At 41.3% G+C, this 22891-nt stretch overlaps 1 long non-coding RNA gene and 32 other non-coding genes across 33 annotated transcripts in view; all 33 read left to right on the plus strand.

Annotated features, from left to right (window-relative positions):
- The window catches only part of LOC137199870 (uncharacterized), a 72934-nt gene that overhangs the window by 32899 nt on the left and 17144 nt on the right, over positions 1-22891 (plus strand). The gene's annotated exons all lie outside the window — the stretch shown is intronic.
- Positions 351-491, plus strand: LOC137200583 (U4 spliceosomal RNA). The gene has a single exon (XR_010932045.1). It is a non-coding gene; the product is annotated as a U4 spliceosomal RNA (small nuclear RNA).
- LOC137200507 (U4 spliceosomal RNA) lies at positions 1063-1203 on the plus strand. Its single transcript, XR_010931977.1, has one exon. It is a non-coding gene; the product is annotated as a U4 spliceosomal RNA (small nuclear RNA).
- Positions 1774-1914, plus strand: LOC137200509 (U4 spliceosomal RNA). Its single transcript, XR_010931980.1, has one exon. It is a non-coding gene; the product is annotated as a U4 spliceosomal RNA (small nuclear RNA).
- Positions 2485-2625, plus strand: LOC137200510 (U4 spliceosomal RNA). Its single transcript, XR_010931981.1, has one exon. It is a non-coding gene; the product is annotated as a U4 spliceosomal RNA (small nuclear RNA).
- Positions 3197-3337, plus strand: LOC137200557 (U4 spliceosomal RNA). Its single transcript, XR_010932022.1, has one exon. It is a non-coding gene; the product is annotated as a U4 spliceosomal RNA (small nuclear RNA).
- On the plus strand, positions 3909-4049 carry LOC137200511 (U4 spliceosomal RNA). The gene has a single exon (XR_010931982.1). It is a non-coding gene; the product is annotated as a U4 spliceosomal RNA (small nuclear RNA).
- Positions 4621-4761, plus strand: LOC137200512 (U4 spliceosomal RNA). Its single transcript, XR_010931983.1, has one exon. It is a non-coding gene; the product is annotated as a U4 spliceosomal RNA (small nuclear RNA).
- LOC137200513 (U4 spliceosomal RNA) lies at positions 5333-5473 on the plus strand. Its single transcript, XR_010931984.1, has one exon. It is a non-coding gene; the product is annotated as a U4 spliceosomal RNA (small nuclear RNA).
- On the plus strand, positions 6045-6185 carry LOC137200584 (U4 spliceosomal RNA). The gene has a single exon (XR_010932046.1). It is a non-coding gene; the product is annotated as a U4 spliceosomal RNA (small nuclear RNA).
- On the plus strand, positions 6756-6896 carry LOC137200585 (U4 spliceosomal RNA). Its single transcript, XR_010932047.1, has one exon. It is a non-coding gene; the product is annotated as a U4 spliceosomal RNA (small nuclear RNA).
- On the plus strand, positions 7468-7608 carry LOC137200515 (U4 spliceosomal RNA). The gene has a single exon (XR_010931985.1). It is a non-coding gene; the product is annotated as a U4 spliceosomal RNA (small nuclear RNA).
- Positions 8179-8319, plus strand: LOC137200516 (U4 spliceosomal RNA). Its single transcript, XR_010931986.1, has one exon. It is a non-coding gene; the product is annotated as a U4 spliceosomal RNA (small nuclear RNA).
- On the plus strand, positions 8891-9031 carry LOC137200517 (U4 spliceosomal RNA). Its single transcript, XR_010931987.1, has one exon. It is a non-coding gene; the product is annotated as a U4 spliceosomal RNA (small nuclear RNA).
- LOC137200545 (U4 spliceosomal RNA) lies at positions 9603-9743 on the plus strand. The gene has a single exon (XR_010932012.1). It is a non-coding gene; the product is annotated as a U4 spliceosomal RNA (small nuclear RNA).
- Positions 10315-10455, plus strand: LOC137200586 (U4 spliceosomal RNA). Its single transcript, XR_010932048.1, has one exon. It is a non-coding gene; the product is annotated as a U4 spliceosomal RNA (small nuclear RNA).
- On the plus strand, positions 11026-11166 carry LOC137200518 (U4 spliceosomal RNA). Its single transcript, XR_010931988.1, has one exon. It is a non-coding gene; the product is annotated as a U4 spliceosomal RNA (small nuclear RNA).
- On the plus strand, positions 11737-11877 carry LOC137200519 (U4 spliceosomal RNA). Its single transcript, XR_010931989.1, has one exon. It is a non-coding gene; the product is annotated as a U4 spliceosomal RNA (small nuclear RNA).
- On the plus strand, positions 12449-12589 carry LOC137200546 (U4 spliceosomal RNA). The gene has a single exon (XR_010932013.1). It is a non-coding gene; the product is annotated as a U4 spliceosomal RNA (small nuclear RNA).
- Positions 13161-13301, plus strand: LOC137200521 (U4 spliceosomal RNA). The gene has a single exon (XR_010931990.1). It is a non-coding gene; the product is annotated as a U4 spliceosomal RNA (small nuclear RNA).
- On the plus strand, positions 13872-14012 carry LOC137200522 (U4 spliceosomal RNA). The gene has a single exon (XR_010931991.1). It is a non-coding gene; the product is annotated as a U4 spliceosomal RNA (small nuclear RNA).
- LOC137200547 (U4 spliceosomal RNA) lies at positions 14584-14724 on the plus strand. The gene has a single exon (XR_010932014.1). It is a non-coding gene; the product is annotated as a U4 spliceosomal RNA (small nuclear RNA).
- Positions 15296-15436, plus strand: LOC137200588 (U4 spliceosomal RNA). Its single transcript, XR_010932050.1, has one exon. It is a non-coding gene; the product is annotated as a U4 spliceosomal RNA (small nuclear RNA).
- LOC137200523 (U4 spliceosomal RNA) lies at positions 16007-16147 on the plus strand. The gene has a single exon (XR_010931992.1). It is a non-coding gene; the product is annotated as a U4 spliceosomal RNA (small nuclear RNA).
- Positions 16717-16857, plus strand: LOC137200589 (U4 spliceosomal RNA). The gene has a single exon (XR_010932051.1). It is a non-coding gene; the product is annotated as a U4 spliceosomal RNA (small nuclear RNA).
- LOC137200524 (U4 spliceosomal RNA) lies at positions 17429-17569 on the plus strand. Its single transcript, XR_010931993.1, has one exon. It is a non-coding gene; the product is annotated as a U4 spliceosomal RNA (small nuclear RNA).
- LOC137200590 (U4 spliceosomal RNA) lies at positions 18141-18281 on the plus strand. Its single transcript, XR_010932052.1, has one exon. It is a non-coding gene; the product is annotated as a U4 spliceosomal RNA (small nuclear RNA).
- LOC137200525 (U4 spliceosomal RNA) lies at positions 18853-18993 on the plus strand. The gene has a single exon (XR_010931994.1). It is a non-coding gene; the product is annotated as a U4 spliceosomal RNA (small nuclear RNA).
- Positions 19564-19704, plus strand: LOC137200550 (U4 spliceosomal RNA). The gene has a single exon (XR_010932017.1). It is a non-coding gene; the product is annotated as a U4 spliceosomal RNA (small nuclear RNA).
- Positions 20276-20416, plus strand: LOC137200591 (U4 spliceosomal RNA). Its single transcript, XR_010932053.1, has one exon. It is a non-coding gene; the product is annotated as a U4 spliceosomal RNA (small nuclear RNA).
- On the plus strand, positions 20987-21127 carry LOC137200526 (U4 spliceosomal RNA). Its single transcript, XR_010931995.1, has one exon. It is a non-coding gene; the product is annotated as a U4 spliceosomal RNA (small nuclear RNA).
- Positions 21697-21837, plus strand: LOC137200592 (U4 spliceosomal RNA). Its single transcript, XR_010932054.1, has one exon. It is a non-coding gene; the product is annotated as a U4 spliceosomal RNA (small nuclear RNA).
- LOC137200527 (U4 spliceosomal RNA) lies at positions 22409-22549 on the plus strand. The gene has a single exon (XR_010931996.1). It is a non-coding gene; the product is annotated as a U4 spliceosomal RNA (small nuclear RNA).

Here is a 22891-nt window from a genome sequence, read left to right on the forward strand (position 1 = left end):
TATCTGTAGTTTGTGAGTGAAAATCCTTTGCGAATCAGGGAAATAACGACATTTGTGACCTGCAAACGGCTCTCTTTGAAACTGGCCCCTGCTTTAATAGAACCCGAACGTGGAAATTATGGGTATGTGGTCTGAAAAAGTAGGTTGTCCTACGTTTGTGAAATTTCTCTGTGCGACCGGGATCATAAGGTTATGGAAAAGGCGGAGTTTGTAATCAACAAGCCAATCACGTGCAACATGAACATGTCATCGATCTGCCAGTACTGTACATCCGGTAAGGTTTGAGAATTGCACCACGAGCGTTGTGAGCGTTGGAGCAGGTCCACTTTTAAGTCATAGGTGTTGTGGATATCCTTGCGCAGAGGCAATTTCATAGTCTATGAAGTTCTACTGAGACGTGATTATTGCTGGTTGAAAACTTAACCCAATACCCCGCCTGGATGACTTGAAATATAGTCAGCTGTGGCAATTTTTGTTAGTCTCTAAGGAGACTTTTAATTTCTGTGAATGTTAACGTTTCCCTGAGTCTGTTAGCAGTACTTGTTTTCTCTGCCATGAATACATTTAGGTTTTTTTCAGATCTTTTTGAACTGGTTTTCTGCAATGAACCAAACTTTCAATCTCTCGGAATCCTGGTTTAAAGAAACCCAGCCGTGCTAATCCTGGGTAGGCCTATCTAATTTCAAAACGAGAACCGTAGGACTCGTAAATGTATCTGTAGTTTGTGAGTGAAAATCCTTTGCGAATCAGGGAAATAACGACATTTGTGACCTGCAAACGGCTCTCTTTGAAACTGGCCCCTGCTTTAATAGAACCCGAACGTGGAAATTATGGGTATGTGGTCTGAAAAAGTAGGTTGTCCTACGTTTGTGAAATTTCTCTGTGCGACCGGGATCATAAGGTTATGGAAAAGGCGGAGTTTGTAATCAACAAGCCAATCACGTGCAACATGAACATGTCATCGATCTGACAGTACTGTACATCCGGTAAGGTTTGAGAATTGCACCACGAGCGTTGTGAGCGTTGGAGCAGGTCCACTTTTAAGTCATAGGTGTTATGGATATCCTTTCGCAGAGGCAATTTCATAGTCTATGAAGTTCTACTGAGACGTGATTATTGCTGGTTGAAAACTTAACCCAATACCCCGCCTGGATGACTTGAAATATAGTCAGCTGTGGCAATTTTTGTTAGTCTCTAAGGAGACTTTAATTTCTGTGAATGTTAACGTTTCCCTGAGTCTGTTAGTAGTACTTGTTTTCTCTGCCATGAATACATTTAGTTTTTTTTCTGATCTTTTTGAACTGGTTTTCTCCAATGAACCAAACTTTCAATCTCTCGGAATCCTGGTTTAAAGAAACCCAGCCGTGCTAATCCTGGGTAGGCCTATCTAATTTCAAAACGAGAACCGTAGGACTCGTAAATGTATCTGTAGTTTGTGAGTGAAAATCCTTTGCGAATCAGGGAAATAACGACATTTGTGACCTGCAAACGGCTCTCTTTGAAACTGGCCCCTGCTTTAATAGAACCCGAACGTGGAAATTATGGGTATGTGGTCTGAAAAAGTAGGTTGTCCTACGTTTGTGAAATTTCTCTGTGCGACCGGGATCATAAGGTTATGGAAAAGGCGGAGTTTGTAATCAACAAGCCAATCACGTGCAACATGATCATGTCATCGATCTGCCAGTACTGTACATCCGGTAAGGTTTGAGAATTGCACCACGAGCGTTGTGAGCGTTGGAGCAGGTCCACTTTTAAGTCATAGGTGTTATGGATATCCTTTCGCAGAGGCAATTTCATAGTCTATGAAGTTCTACTGAGACGTGATTATTGCTGGTTGAAAACTTAACCCAATACCCCGCCTGGATGACTTGAAATATAGTCAGCTGTGGCAATTTTTGTTAGTCTCTAAGGAGACTTTTAATTTCTGTGAATGTTAACGTTTCCCTGAGTCTGTTAGCAGTACTTGTTTTCTCTGCCATGAATACATTTAGTTTTTTTTCTGATCTTTTTGAACTGGTTTTCTCCAATGAACCAAACTTTCAATCTCTCGGAATCCTGGTTTAAAGAAACCCAGCCGTGCTAATCCTGGGTAGGCCTATCTAATTTCAAAACGAGAACCGTAGGACTCGTAAATGTATCTGTAGTTTGTGAGTGAAAATCCTTTGCGAATCAGGGAAATAACGATATTTGTGACCTGCAAACGGCTCCCTTTGAAACTGGCCCCTGCTTTAATAGAACCCGAACGTGGAAATTATGGGTATGTGGTCTGAAAAAGTAGGTTGTCCTACGTTGTGAAATTTCTCTGTGCGACCGGGATCATAAGGTTATGGAAAAGGCGGAGTTTGTAATCAACAAGCCAATCACGTGCAACATGAACATGTCATCGATCTGACAGTACTGTACATCCGGTAAGGTTTGAGAATTGCACCACGAGCGTTGTGAGCGTTGGAGCAGGTCCACTTTTAAGTCATAGGTGTTATGGATATCCTTTCGCAGAGGCAATTTCATAGTCTATGAAGTTCTACTGAGACGTGATTATTGCTGGTTGAAAACTTAACCCAATACCCCGCCTGGATGACTTGAAATATAGTCAGCTGTGGCAATTTTTGTTAGTCTCTAAGGAGACTTTTAATTTCTGTGAATGTTAACGTTTCCCTGAGTCTATTAGTAGTACTTGTTTTCTCTGCCATGAATACATTTAGTTTTTTTTCAGATCTTTTTAAACTGGTTTTCTCCAATGAACCAAACTTTCAATCTCTCGGAATCCTGGTTTAAAGAAACCCAGCCGTGCTAATCCTGGGTAGGCCTATCTAATTTCAAAACGAGAACCGTAGGACTCGTAAATGTATCTGTAGTTTGTGAGTGAAAATCCTTTGCGAATCAGGGAAATAACGACATTTGTGACCTGCAAACGGCTCTCTTTGAAACTGGCCCCTGCTTTAATAGAACCCGAACGTGGAAATTATGGGTATGTGGTCTGAAAAAGTAGGTTGTCCTACGTTTGTGAAATTTCTCTGTGCGACCGGGATCATAAGGTTATGGAAAAGGCGGAGTTTGTAATCAACAAGCCAATCACGTGCAACATGAACATGTCATCGATCTGACAGTACTGTACATCCGGTAAGGTTTGAGAATTGCACCACGAGCGTTGTGAGCGTTGGAGCAGGTCCACTTTTAAGTCATAGGTGTTATGGATATCCTTGCCCAGAGGCAATTTCATAGTCTATGAAGTTCTATTGAGACGTGATTATTGCTGGTTGAAAACTTAACCCAATACCCCGCCTGGATGACTTGAAATATAGTCAGCTGTGGCAATTTTTGTTAGTCTCTAAGGAGACTTTTAATTTCTGTGAATGTTAACGTTTCCCTGAGTCTGTTAGTAGTGCTTGTTTTCTCTGCCATGAATACATTTAGGTTTTTTTCAGATCTTTTTGAACTGGTTTTCTCCAATGAAGCAAACTTTCAATCTCTCGGAATCCTGGTTTAAAGAAACCCAGCCGTGCTAATCCTGGGTAGGCCTATCTAATTTCAAAACGAGAACCGTAGGACTCGTAAATGTATCTGTAGTTTGTGAGTGAAAATCCTTTGCGAATCAGGGAAATAACGACATTTGTGACCTGCAAACGGCTCTCTTTGAAACTGGCCCCTGCTTTAATAGAACCCGAACGTGGAAATTATGGGTATGTGGTCTGAAAAAGTAGGTTGTCCTACGTTTGTGAAATTTCTCTGTGCGACCGGGATCATAAGGTTATGGAAAAGGCGGAGTTTGTAATCAACAAGCCAATCACGTGCAACATGAACATGTCATCGATCTGACAGTACTGTACATCCGGTAAGGTTTGAGAATTGCACCACGAGCGTTGTGAGCGTTGGAGCAGGTCCACTTTTAAGTCATAGGTGTTATGGATATCCTTTCGCAGAGGCAATTTCATAGTCTATGAAGTTCTACTGAGACGTGATTATTGCTGGTTGAAAACTTAACCCAATACCCCGCCTGGATGACTTGAAATATAGTCAGCTGTGGCAATTTTTGTTAGTCTCTAAGGAGACTTTTAATTTCTGTGAATGTTAACGTTTCCCTGAGTCTGTTAGTAGTACTTGTTTTCTCTGCCATGAATACATTTAGTTTTTTTTTCGATCTTTTTGAACTGGTTTTCTCCAATGAAGCAAACTTTCAATCTCTCGGAATCCTGGTTTAAAGAAACCCAGCCGTGCTAATCCTGGGTAGGCCTATCTAATTTCAAAACGAGAACCGTAGGACTCGTAAATGTATCTGTAGTTTGTGAGTGAAAATCCTTTGCGAATCAGGGAAATAACGACATTTGTGACCTGCAAACGGCTCTCTTTGAAACTGGCCCCTGCTTTAATAGAACCCGAACGTGGAAATTATGGGTATGTGGTCTGAAAAAGTAGGTTGTCCTACGTTTGTGAAATTTCTCTGTGCGACCGGGATCATAAGGTTATGGAAAAGGCGGAGTTTGTAATCAACAAGCCAATCACGTGCAACATGAACATGTCATCGATCTGCCAGTACTGTACATCCGGTAAGGTTTGAGAATTGCACCACGAGCGTTGTGAGCGTTGGAGCAGGTCCACTTTTAAGTCATAGGTGTTATGGATATCCTTTCGCAGAGGCAATTTCATAGTCTATGAAGTTCTACTGAGACGTGATTATTGCTGGTTGAAAACTTAACCCAATACCCCGCCTGGATGACTTGAAATATAGTCAGCTGTGGCAATTTTTGTTAGTCTCTAAGGAGACTTTTAATTTCTGTGAATGTTAACGTTTCCCTGAGTCTGTTAGCAGTACTTGTTTTCTCTGCCATGAATACATTTAGTTTTTTTTCTGATCTTTTTGAACTGGTTTTCTCCAATGAAGCAAACTTTCAATCTCTCGGAATCCTGGTTTAAAGAAACCCAGCCGTGCTAATCCTGGGTAGGCCTATCTAATTTCAAAACGAGAACCGTAGGACTCGTAAATGTATCTGTAGTTTGTGAGTGAAAATCCTTTGCGAATCAGGGAAATAACGATATTTGTGACCTGCAAACGGCTCCCTTTGAAACTGGCCCCTGCTTTAATAGAACCCGAACGTGGAAATTATGGGTATGTGGTCTGAAAAAGTAGGTTGTCCTACGTTTGTGAAATTTCTCTGTGCGACCGGGATCATAAGGTTATGGAAAAGGCGGAGTTTGTAATCAACAAGCCAATCACGTGCAACATGAACATGTCATCGATCTGACAGTACTGTACATCCGGTAAGGTTTGAGAATTGCACCACGAGCGTTGTGAGCGTTGGAGCAGGTCCACTTTTAAGTCATAGGTGTTATGGATATCCTTTCGCAGAGGCAATTTCATAGTCTATGAAGTTCTACTGAGACGTGATTATTGCTGGTTGAAAACTTAACCCAATACCCCGCCTGGATGACTTGAAATATAGTCAGCTGTGGCAATTTTTGTTAGTCTCTAAGGAGACTTTTAATTTCTGTGAATGTTAACGTTTCCCTGAGTCTGTTAGTAGTACTTGTTTTCTCTGCCATGAATACATTTAGTTTTTTTTCAGATCTTTTTAAACTGGTTTTCTCCAATGAACCAAACTTTCAATCTCTCGGAATCCTGGTTTAAAGAAACCCAGCCGTGCTAATCCTGGGTAGGCCTATCTAATTTCAAAACGAGAACCGTAGGACTCGTAAATGTATCTGTAGTTTGTGAGTGAAAATCCTTTGCGAATCAGGGAAATAACGACATTTGTGACCTGCAAACGGCTCTCTTTGAAACTGGCCCCTGCTTTAATAGAACCCGAACGTGGAAATTATGGGTATGTGGTCTGAAAAAGTAGGTTGTCCTACGTTTGTGAAATTTCTCTGTGCGACCGGGATCATAAGGTTATGGAAAAGGCGGAGTTTGTAATCAACAAGCCAATCACGTGCAACATGAACATGTCATCGATCTGCCAGTACTGTACATCCGGTAAGGTTTGAGAATTGCACCACGAGCGTTGTGAGCGTTGGAGCAGGTCCACTTTTAAGTCATAGGTGTTATGGATATCCTTGCGCAGAGGCAATTTCATAGTCTATGAAGTTCTACTGAGACGTGATTATTGCTGGTTGAAAACTTAACCCAATACCCCGCCTGGATGACTTGAAATATAGTCAGCTGTGGCAATTTTTGTTAGTCTCTAAGGAGACTTTAATTTCTGTGAATGTTAACGTTTCCCTGAGTCTGTTAGTAGTACTTGTTTTCTCTGCCATGAATACATTTAGTTTTTTTTCTGATCTTTTTGAACTGGTTTTCTCCAATGAACCAAACTTTCAATCTCTCGGAATCCTGGTTTAAAGAAACCCAGCCGTGCTAATCCTGGGTAGGCCTATCTAATTTGAAAACGAGAACCGTAGGACTCGTAAATGTATCTGTAGTTTGTGAGTGAAAATCCTTTGCGAATCAGGGAAATAACGACATTTGTGACCTGCAAACGGCTCTCTTTGAAACTGGCCCCTGCTTTAATAGAACCCGAACGTGGAAATTATGGGTATGTGGTCTGAAAAAGTAGGTTGTCCTACGTTTGTGAAATTTCTCTGTGCGACCGGGATCATAAGGTTATGGAAAAGGCGGAGTTTGTAATCAACAAGCCAATCACGTGCAACATGAACATGTCATCGATCTGACAGTACTGTACATCCGGTAAGGTTTGAGAATTGCACCACGAGCGTTGTGAGCGTTGGAGCAGGTCCACTTTTAAGTCATAGGTGTTATGGATATCCTTGCGCAGAGGCAATTTCATAGTCTATGAAGTTCTACTGAGACGTGATTATTGCTGGTTGAAAACTTAACCCAATACCCCGCCTGGATGACTTGAAATATAGTCAGCTGTGGCAATTTTTGTTAGTCTCTAAGGAGACTTTTAATTTCTGTGAATGTTAACGTTTCCCTGAGTCTGTTAGTAGTACTTGTTTTCTCTGCCATGAATACATTTAGGTTTTTTTCAGATCTTTTTGAACTGGTTTTCTCCAATGAAGCAAACTTTCAATCTCTCGGAATCCTGGTTTAAAGAAACCCAGCCGTGCTAATCCTGGGTAGGCCTATCTAATTTCAAAACGAGAACCGTAGGACTCGTAAATGTATCTGTAGTTTGTGAGTGAAAATCCTTTGCGAATCAGGGAAATAACGACATTTGTGACCTGCAAACGGCTCTCTTTGAAACTGGCCCCTGCTTTTATAGAACCCGAACGTGGAAATTATGGGTATGTGGTCTGAAAAAGTAGGTTGTCCTACGTTTGTGAAATTTCTCTGTGCGACCGGGATCATAAGGTTATGGAAAAGGCGGAGTTTGTAATCAACAAGCCAATCACGTGCAACATGAACATGTCATCGATCTGACAGTACTGTACATCCGGTAAGGTTTGAGAATTGCACCACGAGCGTTGTGAGCGTTGGAGCAGGTCCACTTTTAAGTCATAGGTGTTATGGATATCCTTTCGCAGAGGCAATTTCATAGTCTATGAAGTTCTACTGAGACGTGATTATTGCTGGTTGAAAACTTAACCCAATACCCCGCCTGGATGACTTGAAATATAGTCAGCTGTGGCAATTTTTGTTAGTCTCTAAGGAGACTCTAATTTCTGTGAATGTTAACGTTTCCCTGAGTCTGTTAGTAGTACTTGTTTTCTCTGCCATGAATACATTTAGTTTTTTTTCAGATCTTTTTGAACTGGTTTTCTCCAATGAAGCAAACTTTCAATCTCTCGGAATCCTGGTTTAAAGAAACCCAGCCGTGCTAATCCTGGGTAGGCCTATCTAATTTCAAAACGAGAACCGTAGGACTCGTAAATGTATCTGTAGTTTGTGAGTGAAAATCCTTTGCGAATCAGGGAAATAACGACATTTGTGACCTGCAAACGGCTCTCTTTGAAACTGGCCCCTGCTTTAATAGAACCCGAACGTGGAAATTATGGGTATGTGGTCTGAAAAAGTAGGTTGTCCTACGTTTGTGAAATTTCTCTGTGCGACCGGGATCATAAGGTTATGGAAAAGGCGGTGTTTGTAATCAACAAGCCAATCACGTGCAACATGAACATGTCATCGATCTGACAGTACTGTACATCCGGTAAGGTTTGAGAATTGCACCACGAGCGTTGTGAGCGTTGGAGCAGGTCCACTTTTAAGTCATAGGTGTTATGGATATCCTTTCGCAGAGGCAATTTCATAGTCTATGAAGTTCTACTGAGACGTGATTATTGCTGGTTGAAAACTTAACCCAATACCCCGCCTGGATGACTTGAAATATAGTCAGCTGTGGCAATTTTTGTTAGTCTCTAAGGAGACTTTTAATTTCTGTGAATGTTAACGTTTCCCTGAGTCTGTTAGTAGTACTTGTTTTCTCTGCCATGAATACATTTAGTTTTTTTTCTGATCTTTTTGAACTGGTTTTCTCCAATGAACCAAACTTTCAATCTCTCGGAATCCTGGTTTAAAGAAACCCAGCCGTGCTAATCCTGGGTAGGCCTATCTAATTTCAAAACGAGAACCGTAGGACTCGTAAATGTATCTGTAGTTTGTGAGTGAAAATCCTTTGCGAATCAGGGAAATAACGACATTTGTGACCTGCAAACGGCTCTCTTTGAAACTGGCCCCTGCTTTAATAGAACCCGAACGTGGAAATTATGGGTATGTGGTCTGAAAAAGTAGGTTGTCCTACGTTTGTGAAATTTCTCTGTGCGACCGGGATCATAAGGTTATGGAAAAGGCGGAGTTTGTAATCAACAAGCCAATCACGTGCAACATGAACATGTCATCGATCTGCCAGTACTGTACATCCGGTAAGGTTTGAGAATTGCACCACGAGCGTTGTGAGCGTTGGAGCAGGTCCACTTTTAAGTCATAGGTGTTATGGATATCCTTTCGCAGAGGCAATTTCATAGTCTATGAAGTTCTACTGAGACGTGATTATTGCTGGTTGAAAACTTAACCCAATACCCCGCCTGGATGACTTGAAATATAGTCAGCTGTGGCAATTTTTGTTAGTCTCTAAGGAGACTTTTAATTTCTGTGAATGTTAACGTTTCCCTGAGTCTGTTAGCAGTACTTGTTTTCTCTGCCATGAATACATTTAGTTTTTTTTCTGATCTTTTTGAACTGGTTTTCTCCAATGAACCAAACTTTCAATCTCTCGGAATCCTGGTTTAAAGAAACCCAGCCGTGCTAATCCTGGGTAGGCCTATCTAATTTCAAAACGAGAACCGTAGGACTCGTAAATGTATCTGTAGTTTGTGAGTGAAAATCCTTTGCGAATCAGGGAAATAACGATATTTGTGACCTGCAAACGGCTCCCTTTGAAACTGGCCCCTGCTTTAATAGAACCCGAACGTGGAAATTATGGGTATGTGGTCTGAAAAAGTAGGTTGTCCTACGTTTGTGAAATTTCTCTGTGCGACCGGGATCATAAGGTTATGGAAAAGGCGGAGTTTGTAATCAACAAGCCAATCACGTGCAACATGAACATGTCATCGATCTGACAGTACTGTACATCTGGTAAGGTTTGAGAATTGCACCACGAGCGTTGTGAGCGTTGGAGCAGGTCCACTTTTAAGTCATAGGTGTTATGGATATCCTTTCGCAGAGGCAATTTCATAGTCTATGAAGTTCTACTGAGACGTGATTAGTGCTGGTTGAAAACTTAACCCAATACCCCGCCTGGATGACTTGAAATATAGTCAGCTGTGGCAATTTTTGTTAGTCTCTAAGGAGACTTTTAATTTCTGTGAATGTTAACGTTTCCCTGAGTCTGTTAGTAGTACTTGTTTTCTCTGCCATGAATACATTTAGTTTTTTTTCAGATCTTTTTAAACTGGTTTTCTCCAATGAACCAAACTTTCAATCTCTCGGAATCCTGGTTTAAAGAAACCCAGCCGTGCTAATCCTGGGTAGGCCTATCTAATTTCAAAACGAGAACCGTAGGACTCGTAAATGTATCTGTAGTTTGTGAGTGAAAATCCTTTGCGAATCAGGGAAATAACGACATTTGTGACCTGCAAACGGCTCTCTTTGAAACTGGCCCCTGCTTTAATAGAACCCGAACGTGGAAATTATGGGTATGTGGTCTGAAAAAGTAGGTTGTCCTACGTTTGTGAAATTTCTCTGTGCGACCGGGATCATAAGGTTATGGAAAAGGCGGAGTTTGTAATCAACAAGCCAATCACGTGCAACATGAACATGTCATCGATCTGACAGTACTGTACATCCGGTAAGGTTTGAGAATTGCACCACGAGCGTTGTGAGCGTTGGAGCAGGTCCACTTTTAAGTCATAGGTGTTATGGATATCCTTGCGCAGAGGCAATTTCATAGTCTATGAAGTTCTACTGAGACGTGATTATTGCTGGTTGAAAACTTAACCCAATACCCCGCCTGGATGACTTGAAATATAGTCAGCTGTGGCAATTTTTGTTAGTCTCTAAGGAGACTTTAATTTCTGTGAATGTTAACGTTTCCCTGAGTCTGTTAGTAGTACTTGTTTTCTCTGCCATGAATACATTTAGTTTTTTTTCTGATCTTTTTGAACTGGTTTTCTCCAATGAACCAAACTTTCAATCTCTCGGAATCCTGGTTTAAAGAAACCCAGCCGTGCTAATCCTGGGTAGGCCTATCTAATTTCAAAACGAGAACCGTAGGACTCGTAAATGTATCTGTAGTTTGTGAGTGAAAATCCTTTGCGAATCAGGGAAATAACGATATTTGTGACCTGCAAACGGCTCCCTTTGAAACTGGCCCCTGCTTTAATAGAACCCGAACGTGGAAATTATGGGTATGTGGTCTGAAAATGTAGGTTGTCCTACGTTTGTGAAATTTCTCTGTGCGACCGGGATCATAAGGTTATGGAAAAGGCGGAGTTTGTAATCAACAAGCCAATCACGTGCAACATGAACATGTCATCGATCTGACAGTACTGTACATCCGGTAAGGTTTGAGAATTGCACCACGAGCGTTGTGAGCGTTGGAGCAGGTCCACTTTTAAGTCATAGGTGTTATGGATATCCTTTCGCAGAGGCAATTTCATAGTCTATGAAGTTCTACTGAGACGTGATTATTGCTGGTTGAAAACTTAACCCAATACCCCGCCTGGATGACTTGAAATATAGTCAGCTGTGGCAATTTTTGTTAGTCTCTAAGGAGACTTTAATTTCTGTGAATGTTAACGTTTCCCTGAGTCTGTTAGTAGTACTTGTTTTCTCTGCCATGAATACATTTAGTTTTTTTTCTGATCTTTTTGAACTGGTTTTCTCCAATGAACCAAACTTTCAATCTCTCGGAATCCTGGTTTAAAGAAACCCAGCCGTGCTAATCCTGGGTAGGCCTATCTAATTTCAAAACGAGAACCGTAGGACTCGTAAATGTATCTGTAGTTTGTGAGTGAAAATCCTTTGCGAATCAGGGAAATAACGATATTTGTGACCTGCAAACGGCTCCCTTTGAAACTGGCCCCTGCTTTAATAGAACCCGAACGTGGAAATTATGGGTATGTGGTCTGAAAAAGTAGGTTGTCCTACGTTTGTGAAATTTCTCTGTGCGACCGGGATCATAAGGTTATGGAAAAGGCGGAGTTTGTAATCAACAAGCCAATCACGTGCAACATGAACATGTCATCGATCTGACAGTACTGTACATCCGGTAAGGTTTGAGAATTGCACCACGAGCGTTGTGAGCGTTGGAGCAGGTCCACTTTTAAGTCATAGGTGTTATGGATATCCTTTCGCAGAGGCAATTTCATAGTCTATGAAGTTCTACTGAGACGTGATTATTGCTGGTTGAAAACTTAACCCAATACCCCGCCTGGATGACTTGAAATATAGTCAGCTGTGGCAATTTTTGTTAGTCTCTAAGGAGACTTTTAATTTCTGTGAATGTTAACGTTTCCCTGAGTCTGTTAGCAGTACTTGTTTTCTCTGCCATGAATACATTTAGTTTTTTTTCTGATCTTTTTGAACTGGTTTTCTCCAATGAACCAAACTTTCAATCTCTCGGAATCCTGGTTTAAAGAAACCCAGCCGTGCTAATCCTGGGTAGGCCTATCTAATTTCAAAACGAGAACCGTAGGACTCGTAAATGTATCTGTAGTTTGTGAGTGAAAATCCTTTGCGAATCAGGGAAATAACGATATTTGTGACCTGCAAACGGCTCCCTTTGAAACTGGCCCCTGCTTTAATAGAACCCGAACGTGGAAATTATGGGTATGTGGTCTGAAAAAGTAGGTTGTCCTACGTTTGTGAAATTTCTCTGTGCGACCGGGATCATAAGGTTATGGAAAAGGCGGAGTTTGTAATCAACAAGCCAATCACGTGCAACATGAACATGTCATCGATCTGACAGTACTGTACATCTGGTAAGGTTTGAGAATTGCACCACGAGCGTTGTGAGCGTTGGAGCAGGTCCACTTTTAAGTCATAGGTGTTATGGATATCCTTTCGCAGAGGCAATTTCATAGTCTATGAAGTTCTACTGAGACGTGATTAGTGCTGGTTGAAAACTTAACCCAATACCCCGCCTGGATGACTTGAAATATAGTCAGCTGTGGCAATTTTTGTTAGTCTCTAAGGAGACTTTTAATTTCTGTGAATGTTAACGTTTCCCTGAGTCTGTTAGTAGTACTTGTTTTCTCTGCCATGAATACATTTAGTTTTTTTTCAGATCTTTTTAAACTGGTTTTCTCCAATGAACCAAACTTTCAATCTCTCGGAATCCTGGTTTAAAGAAACCCAGCCGTGCTAATCCTGGGTAGGCCTATCTAATTTCAAAACGAGAACCGTAGGACTCGTAAATGTATCTGTAGTTTGTGAGTGAAAATCCTTTGCGAATCAGGGAAATAACGATATTTGTGACCTGCAAACGGCTCCCTTTGAAACTGGCCCCTGCTTTAATAGAACCCGAACGTGGAAATTATGGGTATGTGGTCTGAAAAAGTAGGTTGTCCTACGTTTGTGAAATTTCTCTGTGCGACCGGGATCATAAGGTTATGGAAAAGGCGGAGTTTGTAATCAACAAGCCAATCACGTGCAACATGAACATGTCATCGATCTGACAGTACTGTACATCCGGTAAGGTTTGAGAATTGCACCACGAGCGTTGTGAGCGTTGGAGCAGGTCCACTTTTAAGTCATAGGTGTTATGGATATCCTTTCGCAGAGGCAATTTCATAGTCTATGAAGTTCTACTGAGACGTGATTATTGCTGGTTGAAAACTTAACCCAATACCCCGCCTGGATGACTTGAAATATAGTCAGCTGTGGCAATTTTTGTTAGTCTCTAAGGAGACTTTAATTTCTGTGAATGTTAACGTTTCCCTGAGTCTGTTAGTAGTACTTGTTTTCTCTGCCATGAATACATTTAGTTTTTTTTCTGATCTTTTTGAACTGGTTTTCTCCAATGAACCAAACTTTCAATCTCTCGGAATCCTGGTTTAAAGAAACCCAGCCGTGCTAATCCTGGGTAGGCCTATCTAATTTCAAAACGAGAACCGTAGGACTCGTAAATGTATCTGTAGTTTGTGAGTGAAAATCCTTTGCGAATCAGGGAAATAACGATATTTGTGACCTGCAAACGGCTCCCTTTGAAACTGGCCCCTGCTTTAATAGAACCCGAACGTGGAAATTATGGGTATGTGGTCTGAAAAAGTAGGTTGTCCTACGTTTGTGAAATTTCTCTGTGCGACCGGGATCATAAGGTTATGGAAAAGGCGGAGTTTGTAATCAACAAGCCAATCACGTGCAACATGAACATGTCATCGATCTGACAGTACTGTACATCCGGTAAGGTTTGAGAATTGCACCACGAGCGTTGTGAGCGTTGGAGCAGGTCCACTTTTAAGTCATAGGTGTTATGGATATCCTTTCGCAGAGGCAATTTCATAGTCTATGAAGTTCTACTGAGACGTGATTATTGCTGGTTGAAAACTTAACCCAATACCCCGCCTGGATGACTTGAAATATAGTCAGCTGTGGCAATTTTTGTTAGTCTCTAAGGAGACTTTTAATTTCTGTGAATGTTAACGTTTCCCTGAGTCTGTTAGCAGTACTTGTTTTCTCTGCCATGAATACATTTAGTTTTTTTTCTGATCTTTTTGAACTGGTTTTCTCCAATGAACCAAACTTTCAATCTCTCGGAATCCTGGTTTAAAGAAACCCAGCCGTGCTAATCCTGGGTAGGCCTATCTAATTTCAAAACGAGAACCGTAGGACTCGTAAATGTATCTGTAGTTTGTGAGTGAAAATCCTTTGCGAATCAGGGAAATAACGATATTTGTGACCTGCAAACGGCTCCCTTTGAAACTGGCCCCTGCTTTAATAGAACCCGAACGTGGAAATTATGGGTATGTGGTCTGAAAAAGTAGGTTGTCCTACGTTTGTGAAATTTCTCTGTGCGACCGGGATCATAAGGTTATGGAAAAGGCGGAGTTTGTAATCAACAAGCCAATCACGTGCAACATGAACATGTCATCGATCTGACAGTACTGTACATCTGGTAAGGTTTGAGAATTGCACCACGAGCGTTGTGAGCGTTGGAGCAGGTCCACTTTTAAGTCATAGGTGTTATGGATATCCTTTCGCAGAGGCAATTTCATAGTCTATGAAGTTCTACTGAGACGTGATTAGTGCTGGTTGAAAACTTAACCCAATACCCCGCCTGGATGACTTGAAATATAGTCAGCTGTGGCAATTTTTGTTAGTCTCTAAGGAGACTTTTAATTTCTGTGAATGTTAACGTTTCCCTGAGTCTGTTAGTAGTACTTGTTTTCTCTGCCATGAATACATTTAGTTTTTTTTCAGATCTTTTTAAACTGGTTTTCTCCAATGAACCAAACTTTCAATCTCTCGGAATCCTGGTTTAAAGAAACCCAGCCGTGCTAATCCTGGGTAGGCCTATCTAATTTCAAAACGAGAACCGTAGGACTCGTAAATGTATCTGTAGTTTGTGAGTGAAAATCCTTTGCGAATCAGGGAAATAACGACATTTGTGACCTGCAAACGGCTCTCTTTGAAACTGGCCCCTGCTTTAATAGAACCCGAACGTGGAAATTATGGGTATGTGGTCTGAAAAAGTAGGTTGTCCTACGTTTGTGAAATTTCTCTGTGCGACCGGGATCATAAGGTTATGGAAAAGGCGGAGTTTGTAATCAACAAGCCAATCACGTGCAACATGAACATGTCATCGATCTGACAGTACTGTACATCCGGTAAGGTTTGAGAATTGCACCACGAGCGTTGTGAGCGTTGGAGCAGGTCCACTTTTAAGTCATAGGTGTTATGGATATCCTTGCGCAGAGGCAATTTCATAGTCTATGAAGTTCTACTGAGACGTGATTATTGCTGGTTGAAAACTTAACCCAATACCCCGCCTGGATGACTTGAAATATAGTCAGCTGTGGCAATTTTTGTTAGTCTCTAAGGAGACTTTAATTTCTGTGAATGTTAACGTTTCCCTGAGTCTGTTAGTAGTACTTGTTTTCTCTGCCATGAATACATTTAGTTTTTTTTCTGATCTTTTTGAACTGGTTTTCTCCAATGAACCAAACTTTCAATCTCTCGGAATCCTGGTTTAAAGAAACCCAGCCGTGCTAATCCTGGGTAGGCCTATCTAATTTCAAAACGAGAACCGTAGGACTCGTAAATGTATCTGTAGTTTGTGAGTGAAAATCCTTTGCGAATCAGGGAAATAACGATATTTGTGACCTGCAAACGGCTCCCTTTGAAACTGGCCCCTGCTTTAATAGAACCCGAACGTGGAAATTATGGGTATGTGGTCTGAAAAAGTAGGTTGTCCTACGTTTGTGAAATTTCTCTGTGCGACCGGGATCATAAGGTTATGGAAAAGGCGGAGTTTGTAATCAACAAGCCAATCACGTGCAACATGAACATGTCATCGATCTGACAGTACTGTACATCCGGTAAGGTTTGAGAATTGCACCACGAGCGTTGTGAGCGTTGGAGCAGGTCCACTTTTAAGTCATAGGTGTTATGGATATCCTTTCGCAGAGGCAATTTCATAGTCTATGAAGTTCTACTGAGACGTGATTATTGCTGGTTGAAAACTTAACCCAATACCCCGCCTGGATGACTTGAAATATAGTCAGCTGTGGCAATTTTTGTTAGTCTCTAAGGAGACTTTAATTTCTGTGAATGTTAACGTTTCCCTGAGTCTGTTAGTAGTACTTGTTTTCTCTGCCATGAATACATTTAGTTTTTTTTTGATCTTTTTGAACTGGTTTTCTCCAATGAACCAAACTTTCAATCTCTCGGAATCCTGGTTTAAAGAAACCCAGCCGTGCTAATCCTGGGTAGGCCTATCTAATTTCAAAACGAGAACCGTAGGACTCGTAAATGTATCTGTAGTTTGTGAGTGAAAATCCTTTGCGAATCAGGGAAATAACGACATTTGTGACCTGCAAACGGCTCTCTTTGAAACTGGCCCCTGCTTTAATAGAACCCGAACGTGGAAATTATGGGTATGTGGTCTGAAAAAGTAGGTTGTCCTACGTTTGTGAAATTTCTCTGTGCGACCGGGATCATAAGGTTATGGAAAAGGCGGAGTTTGTAATCAACAAGCCAATCACGTGCAACATGAACATGTCATCGATCTGACAGTACTGTACATCCGGTAAGGTTTGAGAATTGCACCACGAGCGTTGTGAGTGTTGGAGCAGGTCCACTTTTAAGTCATAGGTGTTATGGATATCCTTGCGCAGAGGCAATTTCATAGTCTATGAAGTTCTACTGAGACGTGATTATTGCTGGTTGAAAACTTAACCCAATACCCCGCCTGGATGACTTGAAATATAGTCAGCTGTGGCAATTTTTGTTAGTCTCTAAGGAGACTTTTAATTTCTGTGAATGTTAACGTTTCCCTGAGTCTGTTAGTAGTACTTGTTTTCTCTGCCATGAATACATTTAGGTTTTTTTCAGATCTTTTTGAACTGGTTTTCTCCAATGAACCAAACTTTCAATCTCTCGGAATCCTGGTTTAAAGAAACCCAGCCGTGCTAATCCTGGGTAGGCCTATCTAATTTCAAAACGAGAACCGTAGGACTCGTAAATGTATCTGTAGTTTGTGAGTGAAAATCCTTTGCGAATCAGGGAAATAACGACATTTGTGACCTGCAAACGGCTCTCTTTGAAACTGGCCCCTGCTTTAATAGAACCCGAACGTGGAAATTATGGGTATGTGGTCTGAAAAAGTAGGTTGTCCTACGTTTGTGAAATTTCTCTGTGCGACCGGGATCATAAGGTTATGGAAAAGGCGGAGTTTGTAATCAACAAGCCAATCACGTGCAACATGAACATGTCATCGATCTGACAGTACTGTACATCCGGTAAGGTTTGAGAATTGCACCACGAGCGTTGTGAGCGTTGGAGCAGGTCCACTTTTAAGTCATAGGTGTTATGGATATCCTTTCGCAGAGGCAATTTCATAGTCTATGAAGTTCTACTGAGACGTGATTATTGCTGGTTGAAAACTTAACCCAATACCCCGCCTGGATGACTTGAAATATAGTCAGCTGTGGCAATTTTTGTTAGTCTCTAAGGAGACTTTTAATTTCTGTGAATGTTAACGTTTCCCTGAGTCTGTTAGTAGTACTTGTTTTCTCTGCCATGAATACATTTAGTTTTTTTTCTGATCTTTTTGAACTGGTTTTCTCCAATGAACCAAACTTTCAATCTCTCGGAATCCTGGTTTAAAGAAACCCAGCCGTGCTAATCCTGGGTAGGCCTATCTAATTTCAAAACGAGAACCGTAGGACTCGTAAATGTATCTGTAGTTTGTGAGTGAAAATACTTTGCGAATCAGGGAAATAACGACATTTGTGACCTGCAAACGGCTCTCTTTGAAACTGGCCCCTGCTTTAATAGAACCCGAACGTGGAAATTATGGGTATGTGGTCTGAAAAAGTAGGTTGTCCTACGTTTGTGAAATTTCTCTGTGCGACCGGGATCATAAGGTTATGGAAAAGGCGGAGTTTGTAATCAACAAGCCAATCACGTGCAACATGAACATGTCATCGATCTGACAGTACTGTACATCCGGTAAGGTTTGAGAATTGCACCACGAGCGTTGTGAGCGTTGGAGCAGGTCCACTTTTAAGTCATAGGTGTTATGGATATCCTTGCGCAGAGGCAATTTCATAGTCTATGAAGTTCTACTGAGACGTGATTATTGCTGGTTGAAAACTTAACCCAATACCCCGCCTGGATGACTTGAAATATAGTCAGCTGTGGCAATTTTTGTTAGTCTCTAAGGAGACTTTTCATTTCTGTGAATGTTAACGTTTCCCTGAGTCTGTTAGTAGTACTTGTTTTCTCTGCCATGAATACATTTAGGTTTTTTTCAGATCTTTTTGAACTGGTTTTCTCCAATGAACCAAACTTTCAATCTCTCGGAATCCTGGTTTAAAGAAACCCAGCCGTGCTAATCCTGGGTAGGCCTATCTAATTTCAAAACGAGAACCGTAGGACTCGTAAATGTATCTGTAGTTTGTGAGTGAAAATCCTTTGCGAATCAGGGAAATAACGACATTTGTGACCTGCAAACGGCTCTCTTTGAAACTGGCCCCTGCTTTAATAGAACCCGAACGTGGAAATTATGGGTATGTGGTCTGAAAAAGTAGGTTGTCCTACGTTTGTGAAATTTCTCTGTGCGACCGGGATCATAAGGTTATGGAAAAGGCGGAGTTTGTAATCAACAAGCCAATCACGTGCAACATGAACATGTCATCGATCTGACAGTACTGTACATCCGGTAAGGTTTGAGAATTGCACCACGAGCGTTGTGAGCGTTGGAGCAGGTCCACTTTTAAGTCATAGGTGTTATGAATATCCTTTCGCAGAGGCAATTTCATAGTCTATGAAGTTCTACTGAGACGTGATTATTGCTGGTTGAAAACTTAACCCAATACCCCGCCTGGATGACTTGAAATATAGTCAGCTGTGGCAATTTTTGTTAGTCTCTAAGGAGACTTTAATTTCTGTGAATGTTAAGGTTTCCCTGAGTCTGTTAGTAGTACTTGTTTTCTCTGCCATGAATACATTTAGTTTTTTTTTTGATCTTTTTGAACTGGTTTTCTCCAATGAACCAAACTTTCAATCTCTCGGAATCCTGGTTTAAAGAAACCCAGCCGTGCTAATCCTGGGTAGGCCTATCTAATTTCAAAACGAGAACCGTAGGACTCGTAAATGTATCTGTAGTTTGTGAGTGAAAATACTTTGCGAATCAGGGAAATAACGACATTTGTGACCTGCAAACGGCTCTCTTTGAAACTGGCCCCTGCTTTAATAGAACCCGAACGTGGAAATTATGGGTATGTGGTCTGAAAAAGTAGGTTGTCCTACGTTTGTGAAATTTCTCTGTGCGACCGGGATCATAAGGTTATGGAAAAGGCGGAGTTTGTAATCAACAAGCCAATCACGTGCAACATGAACATGTCATCGATCTGACAGTACTGTACATCCGGTAAGGTTTGAGAATTGCACCACGAGCGTTGTGAGCGTTGGAGCAGGTCCACTTTTAAGTCATAGGTGTTATGGATATCCTTTCGCAGAGGCAATTTCATAGTCTATGAAGTTCTACTGAGACGTGATTATTGCTGGTTGAAAACTTAACCCAATACCCCGCCTGGATGACTTGAAATATAGTCAGCTGTGGCAATTTTTCTTAGTCTCTAAGGAGACTTTTAATTTCTGTGAATGTTAAGGTTTCCCTGAGTCTGTTAGTAGTACTTGTTTTCTCTGCCATGAATACATTTAGTTTTTTTTCTGATCTTTTTGAACTGGTTTTCTCCAATGAACCAAACTTTCAATCTCTCGGAATCCTGGTTTAAAGAAACCCAGCCGTGCTAATCCTGGGTAGGCCTATCTAATTTCAAAACGAGAACCGTAGGACTCGTAAATGTATCTGTAGTTTGTGAGTGAAAATCCTTTGCGAATCAGGGAAATAACGATATTTGTGACCTGCAAACGGCTCCCTTTGAAACTGGCCCCTGCTTTAATAGAACCCGAACGTGGAAATTATGGGTATGTGGTCTGAAAAAGTAGGTTGTCCTACGTTTGTGAAATTTCTCTGTGCGACCGGGATCATAAGGTTATGGAAAAGGCGGAGTTTGTAATCAACAAGCCAATCACGTGCAACATGAACATGTCATCGATCTGACAGTACTGTACATCCGGTAAGGTTTGAGAATTGCACCACGAGCGTTGTGAGCGTTGGAGCAGGTCCACTTTTAAGTCATAGGTGTTATGGATATCCTTGCGCAGAGGCAATTTCATAGTCTATGAAGTTCTACTGAGACGTGATTATTGCTGGTTGAAAACTTAACCCAATACCCCGCCTGGATGACTTGAAATATAGTCAGCTGTGGCAATTTTTGTTAGTCTCTAAGGAGACTTTAATTTCTGTGAATGTTAACGTTTCCCTGAGTCTGTTAGTAGTACTTGTTTTCTCTGCCATGAATACATTTAGTTTTTTTTCTGATCTTTTTGAACTGGTTTTCTCCAATGAACCAAACTTTCAATCTCTCGGAATCCTGGTTTAAAGAAACCCAGCCGTGCTAATCCTGGGTAGGCCTATCTAATTTCAAAACGAGAACCGTAGGACTCGTAAATGTATCTGTAGTTTGTGAGTGAAAATCCTTTGCGAATCAGGGAAATAACGATATTTGTGACCTGCAAACGGCTCCCTTTGAAACTGGCCCCTGCTTTAATAGAACCCGAACGTGGAAATTATGGGTATGTGGTCTGAAAAAGTAGGTTGTCCTACGTTTGTGAAATTTCTCTGTGCGACCGGGATCATAAGGTTATGGAAAAGGCGGAGTTTGTAATCAACAAGCCAATCACGTGCAACATGAACATGTCATCGATCTGACAGTACTGTACATCCGGTAAGGTTTGAGAATTGCACCACGAGCGTTGTGAGCGTTGGAGCAGGTCCACTTTTAAGTCATAGGTGTTATGGATATCCTTTCGCAGAGGCAATTTCATAGTCTATGAAGTTCTACTGAGACGTGATTATTGCTGGTTGAAAACTTAACCCAATACCCCGCCTGGATGACTTGAAATATAGTCAGCTGTGGCAATTTTTGTTAGTCTCTAAGGAGACTTTAATTTCTGTGAATGTTAACGTTTCCCTGAGTCTGTTAGTAGTACTTGTTTTCTCTGCCATGAATACATTTAGTTTTTTTTTGATCTTTTTGAACTGGTTTTCTCCAATGAACCAAACTTTCAATCTCTCGGAATCCTGGTTTAAAGAAACCCAGCCGTGCTAATCCTGGGTAGGCCTATCTAATTTCAAAACGAGAACCGTAGGACTCGTAAATGTATCTGTAGTTTGTGAGTGAAAATCCTTTGCGAATCAGGGAAATAACGACATTTGTGACCTGCAAACGGCTCTCTTTGAAACTGGCCCCTGCTTTAATAGAACCCGAACGTGGAAATTATGGGTATGTGGTCTGAAAAAGTAGGTTGTCCTACGTTTGTGAAATTTCTCTGTGCGACCGGGATCATAAGGTTATGGAAAAGGCGGAGTTTGTAATCAACAAGCCAATCACGTGCAACATGAACATGTCATCGATCTGACAGTACTGTACATCCGGTAAGGTTTGAGAATTGCACCACGAGCGTTGTGAGTGTTGGAGCAGGTCCACTTTTAAGTCATAGGTGTTATGGATATCCTTGCGCAGAGGCAATTTCATAGTCTATGAAGTTCTACTGAGACGTGATTATTGCTGGTTGAAAACTTAACCCAATACCCCGCCTGGATGACTTGAAATATAGTCAGCTGTGGCAATTTTTGTTAGTCTCTAAGGAGACTTTTAATTTCTGTGAATGTTAACGTTTCCCTGAGTCTGTTAGTAGTACTTGTTTTCTCTGCCATGAATACATTTAGGTTTTTTTCAGATCTTTTTGAACTGGTTTTCTCCAATGAACCAAACTTTCAATCTCTCGGAATCCTGGTTTAAAGAAACCCAGCCGTGCTAATCCTGGGTAGGCCTATCTAATTTCAAAACGAGAACCGTAGGACTCGTAAATGTATCTGTAGTTTGTGAGTGAAAATCCTTTGCGAATCAGGGAAATAACGACATTTGTGACCTGCAAACGGCTCTCTTTGAAACTGGCCCCTGCTTTAATAGAACCCGAACGTGGAAATTATGGGTATGTGGTCTGAAAAAGTAGGTTGTCCTACGTTTGTGAAATTTCTCTGTGCGACCGGGATCATAAGGTTATGGAAAAGGCGGAGTTTGTAATCAACAAGCCAATCACGTGCAACATGAACATGTCATCGATCTGACAGTACTGTACATCCGGTAAGGTTTGAGAATTGCACCACGAGCGTTGTGAGCGTTGGAGCAGGTCCACTTTTAAGTCATAGGTGTTATGGATATCCTTTCGCAGAGGCAATTTCATAGTCTATGAAGTTCTACTGAGACGTGATTATTGCTGGTTGAAAACTTAACCCAATACCCCGCCTGGATGACTTGAAATATAGTCAGCTGTGGCAATTTTTGTTAGTCTCTAAGGAGACTTTTAATTTCTGTGAATGTTAACGTTTCCCTGAGTCTGTTAGTAGTACTTGTTTTCTCTGCCATGAATACATTTAGTTTTTTTTTCGATCTTTTTGAACTGGTTTTCTCCAATGAAGCAAACTTTCAATCTCTCGGAATCCTGGTTTAAAGAAACCCAGCCGTGCTAATCCTGGGTAGGCCTATCTAATTTCAAAACGAGAACCGTAGGACTCGTAAATGTATCTGTAGTTTGTGAGTGAAAATCCTTTGCGAATCAGGGAAATAACGATATTTGTGACCTGCAAACGGCTCCCTTTGAAACTGGCCCCTGCTTTAATAGAACCCGAACGTGGAAATTATG

The sequence above is a fragment of the Thunnus thynnus genome, chromosome 16 (assembly GCF_963924715.1).
Source record: "Thunnus thynnus chromosome 16, fThuThy2.1, whole genome shotgun sequence".
Classification (NCBI taxonomy): domain Eukaryota; kingdom Metazoa; phylum Chordata; class Actinopteri; order Scombriformes; family Scombridae; genus Thunnus; species Thunnus thynnus.